Genomic DNA, 18,333 nt, shown 5'->3' with positions numbered 1-18,333 from the left:
GGGTCCTGGCTTGTCACTGCAGTCACCGGGGCTGCGCGCTCAGGTCACTGTCAGGGGATATGTCTTCTCTGATTAAGGACGCTTCCAAGTCCACACTCTCACATCCAGCCTTCACTACGGCTGGTATCTCAGCCTCAGTGTCCTCACGGGGAGCACTCTCTCTCGGGGAGCGCGGCGCTGCAGCCTGCTTTCTCTCTGGTGCGTTGTCCCTTCTGTCTCGCGCGCTCTGCTCTCCCGCTCTTTTCTGACCACACCCCTCTCTCTTCCTCTCTGCCCCAAGCAGTCACATGGTACCCTCTGCCCAGGGCAGAAAGTTCTCCCCCCAACAACCCAGCTGTCCGACTAAGTAGTTCCAGGTAAGGAGCAGGGAAAGCAATCTCCTTACACTAGCACGTCTACAGTCATGGACAAAAATTTTGAGAATGAGACAAATATTAATTTTTCCAAAGTCTACTGCTTCATTTTTTCTAATGGCAATTTGCATATACTCCTGAATGTCAGAGTGATCAGCTTAACAGCAATTACTGTACTTGCAAAGTCAATATTTGCCCAGAAAATGAACTTTAACCCCCAAAACACATTTCAACATCATTGCAGTCCTGCCTTAAAAGGAGCAGCTAACATCGTTTTAGTGATTGATCCATTAACACAGGTGTGGGTGTTGATGAGGACAGGGCTGGCGATCAATCAGTCATGATTAAGTAAGAATGACATCACTGGACACTTTAAAAGGAGGCTGGTGCTTGGTATCATTGTTTCTCTTCAGTTAACCATGGTTATCTCTAAAGAAACACGTGCAGCCATCATTGCAATGCACAAAAATGGCCTAACAGGGAGTATCGCAGCTACAAAGATTGCACCTCAGTCAACAATCTATCGCATCTTCAAGAACTTCAAGGAGAGAGCTTCCATTGTTGTCAAAAAGGCTCCAGGGCGCCCAAGAAAGACCAGCAAGCGCCAGGACCGTATCTTAAAACTGTTTCAGCTGCGGGATCGGACTACCAGCAGTGCCGAGCTTGCTCAGGAATGGCAGCAGGCTGGTGTGAGTGCTTCTGCACGCACTGTGAGGCGGAGACACTTTGAGCAAGGCCTGGTTTCAAGGAGGGCAGAAAAGAAGCCACTTCTCTCCAGAAAAAACATCAGGGACCGACTGATATTCTGCAAAAGGTACAGGGAGTGGACTGCTGAGGACTGGGGCAAAGTCATTTTCTCTGATGAATCCCCTTTTCGATTGTTTGGGACATCTGGAAAACAGCTTATTCGGAGAAGAAGAGGTGAGCGCTACCACCAGTCTTGTCTCATGCCAACTGTAAAGCATCCTGAAACCATTCATGTGTGGGGTTGCTTCTCAGCCAAGGGAATCGGCTCACTCACAGTCTTGCCTAAAAACACAGCCATGAATAAAGAATGGTATCAGAATGTCCTCCAAGAGCAACTTCTCCCAACCGTCCAAGAGCAGTTTGGCACCCAACAATGCCTTTTCCAGCATGATGGAGCACCTTGCCATAAAGTAAAGGTGATAACTAAATGGCTCATGGAACAAAACATAGAGATTTTGGGTCCATGGCCTGGAAACTCCCCAGATCTTAATCCCATTGAGAACTTGTGGTCAATCATCAAGAGACGGGTGGACAAACAAAAACCAACAAATTCTGGCAAAATGCAAGCATTGATTATGTAAGAATGGACTGCTATCAGTCAGGATTTGTTCCAGAAGTTGATTGAGAGCATGCCAGGGAGAATTGCAGAGGTCTTGAAGAAGAAGGGTCAACACTGCAAATATTGACTTGCTGCATTAACTCATTCTAACTGTCAATATAACCTATTGGTACTCATAATATGATTGCAATTATATTTCTGTATGTGATATTAACATCAGACAAACACTAATAAAAACCAGAGGGCAGCAGATCATGTGAAAATATAATTTTGGTGTCATTCTCAAAACTTTTGGCCATGACTGTAGTCGGTATGTGGCCAGAAGTATACAAATTGCATACTTATGCTGACATGACTGTCCACTCTTGCCACCAGCAAGAGAGAATCCTAAAAGTGTGCAGTGCACGCACTGTGAGAATTCAGACGCTTGTAGTCACCTAGAGTGATTGCAGACTTTCATCCCAAACCTGGACAAGCCATTTAATTATAAAATTAAGCCCTGTAGAATGCTAATGCTAACAGTGTGAAATATTCTCACTGTCATGATTCAGCTCTGCTTGCTGGTTCCAGCAGTTATCACATGACAACTTCACTCATATGCAATTTTCTTACTTACGGTCACATGATAAATAGCTTCTCTTCATGCTTCTCTCAGTTTTTCACTGAACATTGAGAGAATTAGGGAGAGCAGCTCGTTGGCACATGACTAAAGCCAGAGTCAGACTAGTGTATGGTATTCGATACGAGAGCATCAGCGTATATAGAACCACTCTAAGCTGACATCCACTCACACCCATAGACTTATATGAGTGCAAGTGAGCCGAGACTCGGCCAAGTCTCGGTGCCAATCGCACCATGCTGCGATAGTTCTCGCATGCCGATACAGCCTGAGAAAATAATCGCAGATGTGAGCTGCCCCACAGAGTAACCCTGGCATGAGTGTTATGCGATGTTATATCACATAGCACTCGCCCGTATTCTACGGTAGTGTGACTCTGGCCTTAGTGTGCAAGTCGAATGTGTGCTTGGGGGCGGCACCAAACTGAATTCTTGCTTTCGGTGCCAAAAAACCTAGATACACCTCTGGTGCATATAAAGAGGACTAGCACTACAGGGAATCATGGCAGACTATGCACACTGAGAGATCCATTGTTTTCATTTGTCTGTCTGTGTATACAGGCTATTAAATGACTGCCAATCAGTAAAGGTCATATGTTTCGCTGGTTGGTATGTGTAAATGGACTCTTAGGGTATGTGTCCGTGGGCCGGATTACATCCGGATTAGCTGCAGATTGAATGCTGCTTACAGCCGCAGCGTTTAACCCGCAGCTTCTAGATGTTACTGAATAGTGGAAGGGATTTTATGAACTCCCGTCTCCACTATGTATGCAAACACGCATCCAGCGTACCTGCGTTTCCGCACATGCGGCACGTCTTTTTAGAAGGCAGCATGTCTGTTTACCTTGCGGTGACACTCCGTCGCTGCAAGGTAAATAACACAGTCCTATGTATGGGGTGCGGAGATTCCGGATGTGTTCAATGAACACATCCGAAATCACCGCACGTACAGAAGGGGGTGGCGCTTTGGGTGGAGCAGGGTTTCCGCTCCGTCCAAAACGCCGACAATCCAGCCCGTAAACACACACCCTTACACAGGCTGACAGAGAACAAAGAGGACAAAACGATTTCTAACAGATCATTACGTCCCTGTACGGTATCATGTTGTTGGCAGATCGTGTTCTGTTTGTATGGCTGCAATGTCCTGCTCAGAACAATCATTTTTGTTTCAGCATAAACTATGCTGATGAATTAGTGGTTTGCTTGTTCGGTAGGTGATTGCTGACATTTTTACACCTATGAATGCTTCCTGCTAGGGTTGAGCGACTTTCATTTTTTTACGGTCGAGTCGGGTTTTGTGAAACCCGATTTTTTCCAGAGTCGAGTCGAGTGCAGTCGGCCGATTATCGCTAAAAGTCGGGGATCGACCGAAACACGAAACCCAATGCAAGTCAATGGGGAAGCATAGTCGGCAGTGAGTGGAGGCCAGGAAAACACCTACAGTGCCCATTTTAATGCCAAAAACATCCATTCTTGTTTCTGAAGCTTGTCAATCTTAATTAACTTTATAATAATAGTTGGGCATTGGAAATTGGGGTCATTTGGCAAAAGTTGTGGGGGGTAGGGCTGGTTCAAGGTTTTAGTGGGCACAGGAAACGTGGACTACGTCACGGCGGTGGAGCAGTGAGAGGTAAGTATGTCAAGTTTGCAAGTGCTGTGATCCTAAGCAAGCAGGGGGGCCCACTCGTTGGCATTGGCACTGGCACAGGGCCCCTCAAAGTACAGCGGTGTGTTTGCACGGCGGGGGCGCCTCCCACCGGCAGCGACACTTTTGCGTACTCTGAGGGGCCCTGTGCCAGTGACGTCGCCAACGAGTATGCCCCCCCCACCTGATGAAGGAACCTGCACTTTCATCTGCACCTTCCTCTTTGTCCCTGTGTAAGGTGGTATAACATGCGGGAAGGGGAACCTTACTTTCAGCAGGGTCAGATTCTGGCTGTGTAGAGTGCAAGGGGAATGTAGTGGTCTGGGTCAATGTACCAGCAGACTCATCTAGCAGTGGCTGGGCAATGGGCAGGATGAGGAGGAAACAGATATAGGGCCAAAGAATAAAGTAAGCTAAATGCAGTTCAAAATTGGTAACAGGACTAAACAGGCGGCACTGCTTTGTTCAGTGGAGTAGCAAACCCAAGAGCAGCAGACACTGTTTTAAGGGCCCAACCACACTAGTAGGCCAAATGCAGTTTAATATCTGATACTATAGGCCGAAAGCCAGAAGGTAGAAGCTCAGCTGTATTCAGTTGAGGGCAACACCAGGGAGGGGCAGACACCGTTAGTAGGCCGGAACCACCAATCTTTTAAAAAACAGCACTTAATGAGAGCCAGAAGGTAGAAGCTCAGCTTTATTCAGTTGAGGACAAACACCAGGGAGCAGCAAACAGAGGTATTAGGCCCCATCCAGCAATTAAAAAAAAAAAAAAAGGTTAATCAGAGCCAGAAGGTAGAAGCTCAGCTTTATTCAGTTGAGGACAACACCAGGCAGGGGCAGACACCGTTAGTAGGCCGGAACCACCAATTTTTTTAAAAACAGCAGTTAATCAGAGCCAGAAGGTAGAAGCTCAGCTTTATTCAGTTGAGGACAACACCAGGCAGGGGCAGACACCGTTAGTAGGCCGGAACCACCAATTCTTTTAAAAACAGCAGTTAATCAGAGCCAGAAGGTAGAAGCTCAGCTTTATTCAGTTGAGGACAACACCAGGCAGGGGCAGACACCGTTAGTAGGCCGGAACCAACAATTTTTTTTAAAAACAGCACTTAATGAGAGCCAGAAGGTAGAAGCTCAGCTTTATTCAGTTGAGGACAAACACCAGGGAGCAGCAAACAGAGGTATTAGGCCCCATCCAGCAATTAAAAAAAAAAAAAAAAAAAAAAAAAAGGTTAATCAGAGCCAGAAGGTAGAAGCTCAGCTTTATTCAGTTGAGGACAACACCAGGCAGGGGCAGACACCGTTAGTAGGCCGGAACCCCCAATTTTTTTAAAAACAGCAGTTAATCAGAGCCAGAAGGTAGAAGCTCAGCTTTATTCAGTTGAGGACAACACCAGGCAGGGGCAGACACCGTTAGTAGGCCGGAACCAACAATTTTTTTTAAAAACAGCAGTTAATCAGAGCCAGAAGGTAGAAGCTCAGCTTTATTTAGTTGAGGACAACACCAGGCAGGGGCAGACACCGTTAGTAGGACGGAACCACCAATTTTTTTAAAAACAGCAGTTAATCAGAGCCAGAAGGTAGAAGCTCAGCTTTATTCAGTTGAGGACAACACCAGGCAGGGGCAGACACCGTTAGTAGGCCGGAACCAACAATTTTTTTAAAAACAGCAGTTAATCAGAGCCAGAAGGTAGAAGCTCAGCTTTATTCAGTTGAGGACAACACCAGACAGGGGCAGACACCGTTAGTAGGCCGGAACCACCAATTTTTTTAAAAACAGCAGTTAATCAGAGCCAGAAGGTAGAAGCTCAGCTTTATTCAGTTGAGGACAACACCAGGCAGGGGCAGACACCGTTAGTAGGCCGGAACCAACAATTTTTTTTTAAAAACAGCAGTTAATCAGAGCCAGAAGGTAGAAGCTCAGCTTTATTCAGTTGAGGACAACACCAGGCAGGGGCAGACACCGTTAGTAGGCTGGAACCACCAATTTTTTTAAAAACAGCAGTTAATCAGAGCCAGAAGGTAGACGCTCAGCTTTATTCAGTTGAGGACAACACCAGGCAGGGGCAGACACCGTTAGTAGGCCGGAACCACCAATTTTTTTAAAAACAGCAGTTAATCAGAGCCAGAAGGTAGAAGCTCAGCTTTATTCAGTTGAGGACAACACCAGGCAGGGGCAGACACCGTTAGTAGGCCGGAACCAACAATTTTTTTTAAAAACAGCAGTTAATCAGAGCCAGAAGGTAGAAGCTCAGCTTTATTCAGTTGAGGACAACACCAGGCAGGGGCAGACACCGTTAGTAGGCCGGAACCACCAATTTTTTTAAAAACAGCAGTTAATCAGAGCCAGAAGGTAGAAGCTCAGCTTTATTCAGTTGAGAACAACACCAGGCAGGGGCAGACACCGTTAGTAGGCCGGAACCAACAATTTTTTTAAAAACAGCAGTTAATCAGAGCCAGAAGGTAGAAGCTCAGCTTTATTCAGTTGAGGACAACACCAGGCAGGGGCAGACACCGTTAGTAGGCCGGAACCACCAATTTTTTTAAAAACAGCAGTTAATCAGAGCCAGAAGGTAGAAGCTCAGCTTTATTCAGTTGAGGACAACACCAGGCAGGGGCAGACACCGTTAGTAGGCCGGAGCCAACAATTTTTTTTAAAAACAGCAGTTAATCAGAGCCAGAAGGTAGAAGCTCAGCTTTATTCAGTTGAGGACAACACCAGGCAGGGGCAGACACCGTTAGTAGGCTGGAACCACCAATTTTTTTAAAAACAGCAGTTAATCAGAGCCAGAAGGTAGAAGCTCAGCTTTATTCAGTTGAGGACAACACCAGGCAGGGGCAGACACCGTTAGTAGGCCGGAACCAACAATTTTTTTAAAAACAGCAGTTAATCAGAGCCAGAAGGTAGAAGCTCAGCTTTATTCAGTTGAGGACAACACCAGGCAGGGGCAGACACCGTTAGTAGGCCGGAACCAACAATTTTTTTTAAAAACAGCAGTTAATCAGAGCCAGAAGGTAGAAGCTCAGCTTTATTCAGTTGAGGACAACACCAGTCAGGGGCAGACACCGTTAGTAGGCCGGAACCACCAATTTTTTTAAAAACAGCAGTTAATCAGAGCCAGAAGGTAGAAGCTCAGCTTTATTCAGTTGAGGACAACACCAGGCAGGGGCAGACACCGTTAGTAGGCCGGAACCAACAATTTTTTTTAAAAACAGCAGTTAATCAGAGCCAGAAGGTAGAAGCTCAGCTTTATTCAGTTGAGGACAACACCAGGCAGGGGCAGACACCGTTAGTAGGCCGGAACCACCAATTTTTTTAAAAACAGCAGTTAATCAGAGCCAGAAGGTAGAAGCTCAGCTTTATTCAGTTGAGGACAACACCAGGCAGGGGCAGACACCGTTAGTAGGCCGGAACCAACAATTTTTTTAAAAACAGCAGTTAATCAGAGCCAGAAGGTAGAAGCTCAGCTTTATTCAGTTGAGGACAACACCAGGCAGGGGCAGACACCGTTAGTAGGCCGGAACCACCAATCTTTTAAAAAACAGCACTTAATGAGAGCCAGAAGGTAGAAGCTCAGCTTTATTCAGTTGAGGACAACACCAGGCAGGGGCAGACACCGTTAGTAGGCCGGAACCACCAATCTTTTAAAAAACAGCACTTAAAGAGAGCCAGAAGATAGAAGCTCAGCTTTATTCAGTTGAGGACAACACCAGGCAGGGGCAGACACCGTTAGTAGGCCGGAACCAACAATTTTTTTAAAAACAGCAGTTAATCAGAGCCAGAAGGTAGAAGCTCAGCTTTATCAGTTGAGGACAACACCAGGCAGGGGCAGACACCGTTAGTAGGCCGGAACCACCAATCTTTTAAAAAACAGCACTTAATGAGAGACAGAAGGTAGAAGCTCAGCTTTATTCAGTTGAGGACAACACCAGGCAGGGGCAGACACCGTTAGTAGGCCGGAACCACCAATCTTTTAAAAAACAGCACTTAATGAGAGACAGAAGGTAGAAGCTCAGCTTTATTCAGTTGAGGACAACACCAGGCAGGGGCAGACACCGTTAGTAGGCCGGAACCACCAATCTTTTAAAAAACAGCACTTAATGAGAGACAGAAGGTAGAAGCTCAGCTTTATTCAGTTGAGGACAACACCAGGCAGGGGCAGACACCGTTAGTAGGCCGGAACCACCAATCTTTTAAAAAACAGCACTTAAAGAGAGCCAGAAGGTAGAAGCTCAGCTTTATTCAGTTGAGGACAACTTGAATTAGGGACTGCAGACAGACTTACCAGGCTGTCCCCTGTGTGGACCATGCATCCAATACATTAACCCATTGCGCCACAAAGGACACGTAACCTTCCGTGTCCATGCCTACCGCTCCATGTGTCTGTTGTCAAGTGTACCTTTGGACTCACAGATTGACAGAATGAAAGGACAATGTGGTCTTTAACATGCTGGTGGAGGGGTGGGATGGCTTTTCTCGCAAAAGAATTGTCAACTGGGTAGCTCATAGCGTGGTACAGCGTAGTCCATCATGGCTTTATTAATATTAAATAAAATAAAAAAATAGGCTCTATGCACTGTAAAATAGGTTCCAGGGGTACACGGGCAGCAGTGGTCTGGTGAGTGGAGGCCTAGTGGAAGGAGGGACCGCAGACAGGCTTCCAAGGCCTAACATACTAAAATGGGCTGGCTGTAGGCACTTTATAATTTGTTCCAGGGGTACACGGGCAGCAGTGGTCAGGTGAGTGGAGGCCTAGTGGAAGGAGGGACCGCAGACAGGCTTCCAAGGCCTAACATACTAAAATGGGCTGGCTGTAGGCACTTTATAATTGGTTCCAGGGGTACACGGGCAGCAGTGATCAGGTGAGTGGAGGCCTAGTGGAAGGAGGGACCGCAGACAGGCTTCCAAGGCCTAACATACTAAAATGGGCTGGCTGTAGGCACTTTATAATTGGTTCCAGGGGTACACGGGCAGCAGTGGTCAGGTGAGTGGAGGCCTAGTGGAAGGAGGGACCGCAGACAGGCTTCCAAGGCCTAACATACTAAAATGGGCTGGCTGTAGGCACTTTATAATTGGTTCCAGGGGTACACGGGCAGCAGTGGTCTGGTCAACGGAGGCCGATTGTAATGGGTGTCTGCCAGTTAGTAGTCCAAAACAACAAATAAATGTGAATGTCTCGCATTAAAACAAAACAAAAACACTAAAGGGTGCAATCATTAGGTTCAGGGGTGGGATCCTCTGCGTTGTTTCAGACCTACTAATTTAGCGCAAAGTATTTACTGTGGTAAATAGAGGACACTGCCCCTGACTAAGTTAAGTACCATCATGCATGTCAACACAATGGTATTGTCAGTGGCAGGTATGGAAGGATGTCAGCACATAGACTAAACATTGGTGGAAGTGTGAGAGATAACTGTGGAAGTGGTAGAGCACAGTTTGACCTGGGGGTGGGTGAACTCTCTTGTGGCCGGCGGTACAGGCCCAGGGCCCCTCATGTTACAACAGTGTGTCTGACGTTGGGTGCGCACCACCACCGCCAGAGACACTTTATTGTACTATGAGGGACCCAGTAGCAATGCCGTCGACCAAAAGCGAGCACACCCACCTCTTCAGACAAACAGCAGTCTCACGGGTGCTTGCGCCAAGTCGCGATACCACGGCCCCGTGTGGGGAGTTTGGCCATTTAGGGAGGTGTAAACATGTCGTATGCTGGACAATCAGCTGCAGAAAATTAGACATTAGAAAAGTAATTTACAGTAGTCCACAGGCAAGAGCTTTTCATAGGAAAGCTAGGTGTCGGCCGGGCAAGGTGGGGCAAAAGATTTCGAAATCCAGTTGTGGTTCATTTTAATGAATGTTAGATCGTCAACATTTTGGGTAGCCAGACGAGTCCTTTTTTCGGTTAATATTGAACCTGCAGCACTGAATACTCTTTCTGATAGGACACTTGCTGCCGGTAGGGTTGAGCGAAACGGGTCGTTCATTTTCAAAAGTCGCCGACTTTTGGCAAAGTCGGCGTCTCATGAAACCGAGCCGATCCCAGCGTTGCATCGGCCATGCGGTACGCGACTTTCGCGCCAAAGTCGCGTTTCAATGACGCGAAAAGCGCCATTTCTCAGCCAATGAAGGTGAACGCAGAGTGTGGGCAGTGTGATGACATAGGTCCTGGTCCCCACCAACTTAGAGAAGGGCATTGCAGTGATTGGCTTGCTGTCTGCGGCGTCACAGGGGCTATAAAGGGGCGTTCCTGCCGACCGCCATCTCACTGCTGCTGATCTGAGCTTAGGGAGAGGTTGCTTGCTGCCGCTTCGTCAGAAGCAGGGATAGCGTTAGGCAGGGTCCACTAACCACCAAACCGCTTGTGCTGTAGCGATTTCCACTGTCCAACACCACCTTCGGTGTGCAGGGGCAGTGGAAGCTACATTTTTTTTTTCTCTCAGCGCTGTAGCTCATTGGGCTGCCCTAGAAGGCTCCCTGATAGCTGTATTGCTGTGTGTACGCCACTGTGGAAACCAACTGCTTTTTTCAAAGCACATATCCTCTTGTTCCTTCCTTTCTGCACAGCTATCTTTTTTGTTTGTCCACACTTTTTATTTAATTTGTGCATCAGTCCACTCCGATTGCTGCCTGCCATACCTGGCTGAGATTACTGCAGGGAGATAGTAATTGTAGGACAGTCCCTGTTTTTTTTTTTTTTGTGGGAGATTAAGATTGGCATTTCTGCTAGAGTGCCATCCCTGTGTGTGCCATCTCTCACTGAGTGGGCCATAGAAAGCCTATTTATTTTTTTCCTTGATTTGGGTTCTAAAATCTACCTTAACAAAAAAACACTACATCAATCAGTGGGAGAAAAATATTGGCCTCAGTCAGGGCTTGTGTGCCACTCCTGTGTGTGCCATCTCTCATTCAGTGGACCATAGAAAGCCTTTTTTTTTTTTTATTATTTGGTTTCTAAAGTCTCCCTGAAAAAAAATAAAATAAAATAAAAAACAGTGGGAGATTAATATTGCCCTTTCAGCTTGTGTGCCAGTCTTGACTCCTGGGTGTGCCACCTCTCTCTCTCAAATTGTGGGCTATAGAAAGCCTATTTATTTTTTTCCTTGATTTGGGTTCGAAAATCTACCTTAAAAAAAAAAAAAACTCCATCAATCAGTGGGAGAAAAATATTGGCCTCAGTCAGGGCTTGTGTGCCACTCCTGTGTGTGCCATCTCTCACTCAGTGGGCCATAGAAAGCCTATTTATTTTTTTGCTTGATTTGGGTTCTAAAATCTACCTTAACAAAAAAACACTACATCAATCAGTGGGAGAAAAATATTGGCCTCAGTCAGGGCTTGTGTGCAACTCCTGTGTGTGCCATCTCTCACTCAGTGGGCCATAGAAAGCCTATTTATTTTTTTGCTTGATTTGGGTTCTAAAATCTACCTTAACAAAAAAACACTACATCAATCAGTGGGAGAAAAATATTGGCCTCAGTCAGGGCTTGTGTGCCACTCCTGTGTGTGCCATCTCTCACTCAGTGGGCCATAGAAAGCCTATTTATTTTTTTCCTTGATTTGGGTTCTAAAATCTACCTCAACAAAAAAACACTACATCAATCAGTGGGAGAAAAATATTGGCCTCAGTCAGGGCTTGTGTGCCACTCCTGTGTGTGCCATCTCTCACTCAGTGGGCCATAGAAAGCCTATTTATTTTTTCCTTGATTTGGGTTCTAAAATCTACCTTAACAAAAAAACACTACATCAATCAGTGGGAGAAAAATTTTGGCCTCAGTCAGGGCTTGTGTGCCACTCCTGTGTGTGCTATCTCTCACTCAGTGGGCCATAGAAAGCCTATTTATTTTTTTGCTTGATTTGGGTTCTAAAATCTACCTTAAAAAAAACACTACATCAATCAGTGGGAGAAAAATATTGGCCTCAGTCAGGGCTTGTGTGCCACTCCTGTGTGTGCCATCTCTCATTCAGTGGGCCATAGAAAGCCTTTTTTTTTTAATTTTATTATTTGGTTTCTAAAGTCTCCCTGAAAAAAAAAAATAAAAAAAAAATCAGTGGGAGATTAATATTGCACTTTCAGCTTGTGTGCCAGTCTTGACTCCTGGGTGTGCCACCTCTCTCTCTCAAATTGTGGGCCATAGAAAGCCTATTTATTTTTTTCCTTGATTTGGGTTCGAAAATCTACCCCCAAAAAAAACAAAACTCCATCAATCAGTGGGAGAAAAATATTGGCCTCAGTCAGGGCTTGTGTGCAACTCCTGTGTGTGCCATCTCTCACTCAGTGGGCCATAGAAAGCCTATTTATTTTTTTGCTTGATTTGGGTTCTAAAATCTACCTTAAAAAAAAACACTACATCAATCAGTGGGAGAAAAATATTGGCCTCAGTCAGGGCTTGTGTGCCACTCCTGTGTGTGCCATCTCTCACTGAGTGGGCCATAGAAAGCCTATTTATTTTTTTCCTTGATTTGGGTTCTAAAATCTACCTTAACAAAAAAACACTACATCAATCAGTGGGAGAAAAATATTGGCCTCAGTCAGGGCTTGTGTGCCACTCCTGTGTGTGCCATCTCTCATTCAGTGGGCCATAGAAAACCTTTTTTTTTTTTTTTTTTTTTTATTATTTGGTTTCTAATGTCTCCCTGAAAAAAAATAAAATAAAAAAAAAACAGTGGGAGATTAATATTGCCCTTTCAGCTTGTGTGCCAGTCTTGACTCCTGGGTGTGCCACCTCTCTCTCTCAAATTGTGGGCTATAGAAAGCCTATTTATTTTTTTCCTTGATTTGGGTTCGAAAATCTACCTTAAAAAAAAAAAACTCCATCAATCAGTGGGAGAAAAATATTGGCCTCAGTCAGGGCTTGTGTGCCACTCCTGTGTGTGCCATCTCTCACTCAGTGGGCCATAGAAAGCCTATTTCTTTTTTTGCTTCATTTGGGTTCTAAAATCTACCTTAACAAAAAAACACTACATCAATCAGTGGGAGAAAAATATTGGCCTCAGTCAGGGCTTGTGTGCCACTCCTGTGTGTGCCATCTCTCACTCAGTGGGCCATAGAAAGCCTATTTATTTTTTTTATTTTATTATTTGGTTTCTAAAGTCTCCCTGAAAAAAAAATAAATAAAAAAAAAACAGTGGGAGATTAATATTGCCTTTCAGCTTGTGTGCCAGTCTTGACTCCTGGGTGTGCCACCTCTCTCTCTCAAATTGTGGGCCATAGAAAGCCTATTTATTTTTTTCCTTGATTTGGGTTCGAAAATCTACCTTAAAAAAAAAAAACTCCATCAATCAGTGGGAGAAAAATATTGGCCTCAGTCAGGGCTTGTGTGCCACTCCTGTGTGTGCCATCTCTCACTCAGTGGGCCATAGAAAGCCTATTTATTTTTTTGCTTGATTTGGGTTCTAAAATCTACCTTAACAAAAAAACACTACATCAATCAGTGGGAGAAAAATATTGGCCTCAGTCAGGGCTTGTGTGCCACTCCTGTGTGTGCCATCTCTCACTCAGTGGGCCATAGAAAGCCTATTTATTTTTTTGCTTGATTTGGGTTCTAAAATCTACCTTAAAAAAAAACACTACATCAATCAGTGGGAGAAAAATATTGGCCTCAGTCAGGGCTTGTGTGCCACTCCTGTGTGTGCCATCTCTCACTCAGTGGGCCATAGAAAGCCTATTTATTTTTTTGCTTGATTTGGGTTTGAAAATCTACCTTAACAAAAAAACACTACATCAATCAGTGGGAGAAAAATATTGGCCTCAGTCAGGGCTTGTGTGCCACTCCTGTGTGTGCCATCTCTCACTGAGTGGGCCATAGAAAGCCTATTTATTTTTTCCTTGATTTGGGTTCTAAAATCTACCTTAACAAAAAAACACTACATCAATCAGTGGGAGAAAAATATTGGCCTCAGTCAGGGCTTGTGTGCCACTCCTGTGTGTGCCATCTCTCATTCAGTGGGCCATAGAAAGCCTTTTTTATTTTTTTTATTTTATTATTTGGTTTCTAAAGTCTCCCTGAAAAAAATAAAATAAAAAAAAAACAGTGGGAGATTAATATTGCCCTTTCAGCTTGTGTGCCAGTCTTGACTCCTGGGTGTGCCACCTCTCTCTCTCAAATTGTGGGCCATAGAAAGCCTATTTATTTTTTTCCTTGATTTGGGTTCGAAAATCTACCTTAAAAAAAAAAAACTCCATCAATCATTGGGAGAAAAATATTGGCCTCAGTCAGGGCTTGTGTGCCACTCCTGTGTGTGCCATCTCTCACTCAGTGGGCCATAGAAAGCCTATTTATTTTTTTGCTTGATTTGGGTTCTAAAATCTACCTTAAAAAAAAACACTACATCAATCAGTGGGAGAAAAATATTGGCCTCAGTCAGGGCTTGTGTGCCACTCCTGTGTGTGCCATCTCTCATTCAGTGGGCCATAGAAAGCCTTTTTTTTTTTAATTTTATTATTTGGTTTCTAAAGTCTCCCTGAAAAAAAAAAATAAAAAAAAAATCAGTGGGAGATTAATATTGCCCTTTCAGCTTGTGTGCCAGTCTTGACTCCTGGGTGTGCCACCTCTCTCTCTCAAATTGTGGGCCATAGAAAGCCTATTTATTTTTTTCCTTGATTTGGGTTCGAAAATCTACCCCCAAAAAAAACAAAACTCCATCAATCAGTGGGAGAAAAATATTGGCCTCAGTCAGGGCTTGTGTGCAACTCCTGTGTGTGCCATCTCTCACTCAGTGGGCCATAGAAAGCCTATTTATTTTTTTGCTTGATTTGGGTTCTAAAATCTACCTTAAAAAAAAACACTACATCAATCAGTGGGAGAAAAATATTGGCCTCAGTCAGGGCTTGTGTGCCACTCCTGTGTGTGCCATCTCTCACTGAGTGGGCCATAGAAAGCCTTTTTTTAAATTTTAAAAATTTTTTTATTATTTGGTTTCTAAATTGTCCCTGAAAAAAACATTTTATCTTATTTGGTTTCTAAAGTCTCCCTGAGAAAAAAAAAATAAAAAAATAGGTGGGAGATTAATATTGACATTTGTGCTTGAGTGACAGTCCTGCGTGTGTGTCATCTCTGTGATTTGGTGCCACAGAAAACAGAGTGTGTAACATTGTGCCTGATTTTCCTTGTGGTCTCACCAACCTGTTAAGGGATATTGAAATCATACTGAAGTTATAGCTCACCGTGTAAGTTGTTTGACAGCAACAAATAAAGTTAATTTGGTTAAGTTTTTCAAACAATGAGGAAGTCTGGTGCAAGAGGTCGTGGCCGTGGGCGTTCATTGTCAGCTGGTAATGATGGTAGTGGTAGTGGAGCATCAGGTGGTCGTGGGGATAAAAATATTCCACCTAAGTCTGGAGCTGTGGAGCCTGTTTCGTCGTCTGGCTACACAAGGCCTCGAAAGCTTTCTTTTCTGGGAGTAGGAAAACCGCTTTTAAAGCCGGAGCAGCAACAGCAAGTTTTGGCTTACATTGCAGACTCAGCCTCTAGCTCTTTTGCCTCCTCTTCTGAAACTGGTAAATGTAAAAGCAGCGCGTCGCTTGTGGATGTTCACGGTCAGGGACAAGTCGCTTCCTTAGCCTCCTCAGCAAAAACAACAACAAGAGAGAAGGATGCAGCAGGCGACACAACGGGTTACTCCATGGAGCTCTTTACACATACCGTCCCTGGCTTACAAAGTGAAACACTTAACAGGCCATGCCCATTACAAGTAGATTCTGACATGGAGTGCACTGATGCACAGCCACAGCCAGAGTACTATGCTGCTCCTTTGACTGAGACCACAACATTGCCCTCTCAGGGTACTGATCCGCAATCAGACCCTGATGAGACTATGTTGCCCCGCCACGAACGCTATACCACCGACCGACACAGTGACACAGACGAAGTTGCACACGAGCTCGAAGAGGAGGTAATAGATGGCCCAGTTGTTGACCCCGATTGGCAGCCATTGAGGGAACAGGGTGCAGGCGGCAGTAGTTCAGAAGCAGAGGTGGAGGAGGGGCCGCAGCAGGCATCAACATAGCAACAGGTTCCATCTGCCGGGCCCGTATCTGGCCCAAAACGCGTGTCAAAGCCAAAACCTGTTGGAGGACAGCGTGGCCATCCGGTTAAAGCTCAGTCTGCAATCCCTGAAAAGGGATCCGATGCTAGGAAGAGTGCAGTCTGGCATTTTTTTAAACAACATCCAATTGATCAGCGCAAAGTCATCTGTCAAAAATGTTTAACTAGCTTAAGCAGAGGTCAGAATCTGAAAAGTCTCAATACTAGTTGCATGCATAGACACTTAACCACAATGCATTTTCAAGCCTGGACTAACTACCAAACGTCCCTTAAGGTTGTAGCACCCTCGGCCAATGAAGCTAGTCAGCAACGCAACATCCCTTCCGTCACTGTAAGGCCACCATTTTCCGCACCACCGGCAGTATCTGTGCAGGTTTCTTTGACAGCCAAAAGCAGTCAGGGTCAGGGAATCACCAGTTTTGTAGGAGGAAATATTGCATCTAGGGCACCGGCGGAAACAATACCGTCTCCAACCGTCTCTCAGTCTGCCATGTCCACCGGCACACCCGCAAGTTCCACGATCTCCATCTCTCCAGTTCAGCTCACACTACATGAGACTCTGGTTAGAAAAAGGAAGTACTTATCCTCGCATCCGCGTACACAGGGTTTTAACGCCCACATAGCTAGACTAATCTCGTTAGAGATGATGCCCTACCGGTTAGTTAGCATGTTAAACAGCGCATCGTCCATGCACTCAGGCAATCTGTGAGTACAAAGGTGCACCTGACTACAGATGCATGGATCAGTAGGCATGGCCAGGGACGTTATGTGTCCATCACGGCACAATGTGGTGGATGCAGGGTCCACAGGGGACATCAATTTCGGGACAGTTGTGCCTAGCCCACGGTCTAGGAAACAGTTGGCTGTAGGCGTTCGCACCCCATCCTCCTCCTCCTCCTCGTCCTCCTGCAGAAGCTACAGCTCTTCCACAGACCACAGTCGGCCAACCACTCCATCGGCAGATGACACTGTTGCACACCAGTTGTCCCATTATGGGCCAGCTACTGGCAAGCGTCAGCAGGCTGTATTGGCAATGATGTGTTTGGGCGACAATAGACACACCGCGGAAGTTCTGTCCGAGTTCTTGCAACAAGAAACGCAGTCGTGGCTGGGCACAGTAGATCTTGAGGCAGGCAAGGTAGTGAGTGATAACGGAAGGAATTTCATGGCTGCCATCTCCCTTTCCCAACTGAAACACATTCCTTGCCTGGCTCACACCTTAAACCTGGTGGTGCAGTGCTTATTGAAAACTTATCCTGGGTTCTCCGACCTGCTCCTCAAAGTGCGTGGACTTTGCTCACATATCCGACGTTCGCCTGTACACGCCAGCCGTATGCAGACCTATCAGCGGTCTTTGAACCTTCCCCAGCATCGCCTAATCATAGACGTTGCAACAAGGTGGAACTCAACACTGCACATGCTTCAGAGACTGTGCCAACAGAGGCGGGCTGTTATGTTTTTGTGGGAGGATACACATACACGGGCAGGCAGTAGGATGGCAGACATGGAGTTGTCAGGTGTGCAGTGGTCCAAGATACAAGACATGTGTCAAGTCCTTCAGTGTTTTGAGGAATGCACACGGCTGGTTAGTGCAGACAATGCCGTAATAAGCATGAGCATCCCCCTAATGCGTCTGCTGATGCAAAGTTTGACGCACATAAAGGAGCAGGCGTCTGCACCAGAGGAAGAGGAAAGCCTTGATGACAGTCAGCCATTGTCTGGTCAGGGCAGTGTACAGGACGAGGTAGCGGGCGAAGAGGAGGTGGAGGACGAGGAGGATGATGGGGATGAGTATATTTTTAATGCGGAAGCTTTCCCGGGGGCACTGGAAATTGGTTGCGTGGCAAGGCCGGGTTCTGGTTTTTTGAGGGACACAAGTGACGTAGATTTGCCTGAAACTGCCCCTCAACCAATCACAACAGGAGATTTGACAACTGGAACTTTGGCCCACATGGCGGATTATGCCTTACGTATCCTAAAAAGGGACACACGCATTACGAAAATGATGAACGATGACGATTACTGGTTGGCCTGCCTCCTTGATCCACGCTATAAAGGCAAATTGCAAAATATTATGCCACATGAGAACTTGGAACTAATATTAGCAACCAAACAATCAACTCTTGTTGACCGTTTGCTTCAGGCATTCCCAGCACACAGCGCACGTGATCGTTCTCACACGAGCTCCAGGGGGCAGCAGACTAGGAGTGTTAGGGGTGCACACATCAGAAGTGGCGTTGGACAGAGGGGTTTTCTGACCAGGTTGTGGAGTGATTTTGCTATGACCGCAGACAGGACAGGTACTGCTGCATCAATAGAAAGTGACAGGAGACAACATTTGTCCAGTATGGTTACTAACTATTTTTCAT

The sequence above is a fragment of the Ranitomeya variabilis genome, chromosome 1, assembly GCF_051348905.1.
Source record: "Ranitomeya variabilis isolate aRanVar5 chromosome 1, aRanVar5.hap1, whole genome shotgun sequence".
NCBI lineage: Eukaryota > Metazoa > Chordata > Amphibia > Anura > Dendrobatidae > Ranitomeya > Ranitomeya variabilis.
This window is presented reverse-complemented; position numbering follows the sequence as displayed.